The 4,811-nt window shown below is 44.1% G+C and overlaps 1 non-coding gene across 1 annotated transcript; it reads right to left on the bottom strand.

Moving 5' to 3' along the window:
• Window positions 1-3,173: 3,173 nt before the first annotated feature.
• Trnas-cga lies at window positions 3,174-3,248 on the bottom strand. Its single transcript has one exon. It is a non-coding gene; the product is annotated as a tRNA-Ser (tRNA).
• Between the last annotated feature and the right edge of the window lie 1,563 nt (window positions 3,249-4,811).

Raw genomic sequence — 4,811 nt, 5'->3', positions numbered from 1 at the left:
AACCCTCGACCGTTACCAAACACCTGTTTGTCGTATGCAGGGGATGCATACGATTGCCAAATGGCAATACATCATACTCTCCAGCTAGTGATATCGATGCACACAAGTCAGCACCCCAACTCAGAAAGATAAACCATCCGCTTCTGCTCCTTATAGCGTAACGCACCCCCAACGGAATCTACGCCTACACGATTAATCTACAGTTCACACTTAAGTGCCTGACAGAGAGTTCTTCAAACCACCTTCAGACTACTCCTCCTCCCTTTCTTGAGTATTGGTGTGACATGTTTTGTATGGGTCTTTCGTCGTGTAAGCGATTTTATACGATTGCTAAGTTTCAGGCTATCGTAAGAGTATCGGCATGCTCTGCAAGGAATCTAATTGGTACACTATGTGGATCGGAAGACTTGCCATTGTTAAGTGATTTAAGCTGCTTTCTTACACTGAGGATGACTACTTGTAAATTACTCATGTTGGAAGTTGTTCTTGATTCGAACACTGGAACATTTACTTCGTCTTCGTGGTGAAGGAATTTCGGAAAGCTAAGTTAAATAATTCAGCTTTAGTGACTCTGTTATCAGTAATATTACCATTAGTACAGCACAGTGAAGGTATTAGTTGTGTATTGCCGCTGGTGTACTTTTCATACCAGCAGATCTCTTTGGATTTCTTGTCAGATTTCGAGACAGAGTTGTGTTGTAGTAATCGTTAAAACCATACTTAAAGCCTGTGCTAAGTTTCGAGCTTCACTAAAACGTCGTCAATCTTGTATACATTGCTTAACTACTTTTAGCTTCTTGGGTGCCAAGCGACGCAGTCGAACATGGATTAGCGGACCGTGTGTTGTAAGGACGCAATGCGCTGTCGAATGCTAGCGTTGGTAGCTGCATGGTAATCTCTGGGAACTGTCAGAGAAGTTCTATGTAGAAAGAGTCACCAGCGATCATCCGAACAGCTGTGTTGTCTACACAAAGTAGACTTGCGTGACTGGACAGCTTGGTGATGGTATCTAGTAATCAAAGACGTTAGAGGTCGAGAGTATTATTGTTGCGGTCTTCAGTCCAAAGATCGGACTGATGAAGCTCTCCATGCTACTCTTTCTGGTAAAAGGCTCTTCATTTCCTAGTAGCTACTGCAACTTACTCGTTCTGAATCTACTTATTGTATTCCTTTCCTGCTCTCCCTCTACGATTTTTACCCGCCCCCTCCCCTCCCCCCATCCTTCCCTCTTGTACTAAATTGGTGAGCCCTTGGTGACTCAGGGTTGTGCCATAAATATTTTTCCTCCCTAATTCTATTTAGTACCTCCTCATTAGTTACATGATCTACCCATCCAATCTTCAGCAAGCATCGCATTTCACAGCTTTCTATTCTCTTCTTGTCTAAACTGTTTATCGTTCACGTTTCACTTCCACACATGGCTAAAAATGGCTGTGAGCACTATGAGACTTAACATCTGAGATCATCAGTCCCCTAGAACCTAGAGCTACGTAAACCTAACTAACCTAAGGACATCACACACATCCATGCCCGAGGCAGCATTCGAACTTCCGACCGTAGCGGTCTCGCGGTTCCGGACTGGAGCGCCTAGAACCGCTCGGCCACTCCGGCCGGCACAAAGGCAGGCATACATGGCTTAACTCCACACAAATATTTTTAGAAAAGACCTCCTGATACTACAATCTATACTCGACGATAGCAAATTTCTCTTCTTCAGAAACGCTTTTCTTGCCATCGCCAGTCTGCATCTCCCATCGTCACTTCTTTTGCTGACCAAATAGTATAACACTTTTGCTACTTTATATGTTTCGTTTCCTAATCTAATTCCCCCAGCATCGCCTGATTTAATTCGATTACGTTCCATTATTCTTATCTTGCTTTTGTTCATAGTTATCTTATATCTTCTTTTCAAGACACTCTCCGTTCCGTCTAACTCCTCTTCTAAGTCCATTTCTGTTTCTCACAGAATTAAAAATTCCATCGGCAAACCTCACATTTTTTATTTCTTTTACCTGAACTTTAATTCCCACCCCAACTGTTTCTGTGGTTTACTTTGCTGCTATTCAATGTAAACATTGATTAATATCGGGGATAGGCTGAAATCTTGTCTCTCGTTTATCATTGCTCCCCTTTAACACCCCTTAACTCTTATAACTGCAATCTGGATTCTGTACCAGTTGTAAATACCCTTTCGTCCGTGCATTTTACGCCTGTTAGTGCTGTCCAGTCAACATCGTCAGAAACCTTTCTCTAAGTCCATAAATGCTACAAATGTGTGATTCTTCAGTTTCTCCCGGCGTATTTCTTGCTCGAACAGTCCACGGGTATACTGCCGGGACACCGTCTTCTGCCCGCCCAATAAAACACGGGCATTACTGGGAAGTGTGAAAGATGACCTCTGTCTGAGGAAGGCCGGCATATACCAAATTCCCTGTTAGTGTGGGGAGACTTGTATCGGACAAGCAGTACGCACCATCGAAGATCATTGCCGAGAACATCAAAGGCACGCTAGACTGAAATATCCAAATAAGTCGGCGATAGCAGAGCACCGTTTGTCCGAGAAACACGAGATGGATTATGAACGTACCAAGATCATGGCTCAGACTTCTAAATATTGCGACAGCGTTATAAGGGAGGCTATCGAAATTCGCACCAGGGAACATCTTATCAACCGAGATTACGGCTACAATATCAGCAAGGCTTGGGACCCGGCACTGAATGTAATTAAGAAGACTCTCAGCAAGAAGTACAAACTGGCGACCAGGGCGGACGTAGCAAGCACATCGACGCTACGACAGATTCCGACGCCCGCGTTTTCGCGACCACCGGCGCGCGGGCGCGGGCGCGGACGGCGCAGAGAGCGGCCCGCGCGGGCAAGAGATTTGAATCGGCCGCCCGCCCTCAGGAGCTCAGTTCGTCAGCGCACCTGACGATGGCGACATGTCTGATCACCTAAATATTAAGCCCGTTGGACACTGTGAACCGGCAGTATACCTGTGGACTGTTCGAGCTATAAATGTAGGTTTGCCTTTCCTTAACCTGTGTTCTAAGAGAATTTGTACGGTCAGTATTGCCTCGCATATTCATACATTTCTCTGGAATCCAAATTAATCTTCTCCGAGGTCGGCTTCTAACAGTTTTTCCATTGAAACTTCCTGGCAGATTAAAACTGTGTGCCCGACCGAGATTCGAACTCGGGACCTTTGCCTTTCGCGGGCAAGTGCTCTACCAACTGAGCTACCGAAGCACGACTCACGCCCGGTACTCACAGCTTTACTTCTGCCAGTACCTCGTCTCCTACCTTCCAAACTTTACAGAAACTCTTCTGCGAACCTTGCAGAACTAGCACTCCTGAAAGAAAGGATATTGCGGAGACATGGCTTAGCCACAGCCTGGGGGATGTTTCCAGAATGAGATTTTCACTCTGCAGCGGAGTGTGCGCTGATATGAGTTCGAATCTCGGTCAGGCACACAGTTTTAATCTGCCAGGAAGTTTCATATCAGCGCACACTCCGCTGCAGAGTGAAAATCTCATTCTGGAGTTTTTCCATTCTTCGGTAAAAAATTTCATTTTATTAAACCGATAGTTCGATAATATTCACACCTGTGAGCATCTGCTTTGTTTGGAATTGAATCATTATATTCGTCTTGCCCCAAGACTTTCAGTATATCTGACGGACTTTCGTCTACTCCCAGGGCCTTGTTTCAACTTGCTTTGTCAAATTCTTCCTGGAATTCATAACTCCCATCTCATTTTCATCTATGTCCCCTTCCATTTCTATAATACTGCCCTCAAGTACAGCTTCCTTGTACAGGCTCTCTATATACTCCTTCCATCTTTCAGTTCTCCTTCCTTTGTGTAATACTCGTTTCCCATCTGAGCTGTTGATAATCATACAGCTGTTCGTCTTCTATCCAAGGGCCTCTTTAATTTTCGTATAGGCAGTATCTATCTGTCCCTTGTCATATATACCGAGGGAGGTGCGCAGTAGTTAGTACACTGGACTCGCAATCGGGAGGACGACGGTTCAATCCCGCGTCCGGCTAGCCTGACTTAGATTTTCCGTGATTCCCTAAACCACTCCAGGTAAATGCCGGAATGGTTCCTTTGAAAGGGCACGGCTGACTTCCTCCCCATCCTTCCATAATCCGATGAGACCGATGACCTTGCTGTTTGGTCTCCTCCCCCAAACAACCCAACCCAACCTCTAGTGATTTATGCTTTTAAATCCTTACGTTTGTGTTCCACATATGCGTGATTAGCCATTTTGCGCTCCTGTCAGTCTCAAGTCTCATTTTTTAGACGTTTGTATTCCCATATGACTACTTTATTTATTACATTTTTATATTTTCTCCTTTCATCAATGTAATTCAATATCTCTTGCATTTCCCAAGCATTTCTACTAGGCCTTTACCTATTTGATCCTATGCTACCTACACTATCTCATCTCTCAAAGCTACCCATTCGTCATCTACTGTATTCCTGCCCCCTGTTCTTTCAATAATTCCCCAATTCTCCCTCTGAAACTCTCACTATCTCATCTCTCAAAGCTATCCATTCGTCATCTACTGTATTCCTACCTCCTGTTCTTTCAATAGTTCCCCAATTCTCCCTCTGAAACTCTCAACTACCTCTGGTACTTTTAGTTTATCCAGCCAGGTCTCATCTCTTTAATTTCCAATCTTTCTGAATTTATTCAATTTTAATGTATTGTTCACAACCAATAAACTGTAGTCAGAGTCCACATCTACCTCTAGAAATGTATTACAATTTGAAACCTGGTTCCTAAATTTCTGTCTTACCATTATAT

The sequence above is a fragment of the Schistocerca piceifrons genome, chromosome 3, assembly GCF_021461385.2.
Source record: "Schistocerca piceifrons isolate TAMUIC-IGC-003096 chromosome 3, iqSchPice1.1, whole genome shotgun sequence".
Taxonomy (NCBI): Eukaryota; Metazoa; Arthropoda; class Insecta; order Orthoptera; family Acrididae; genus Schistocerca; species Schistocerca piceifrons.
The sequence above is the reverse complement of the archived record's forward strand: the minus strand, read 5'-3'. Positions and strand labels throughout refer to the sequence as shown.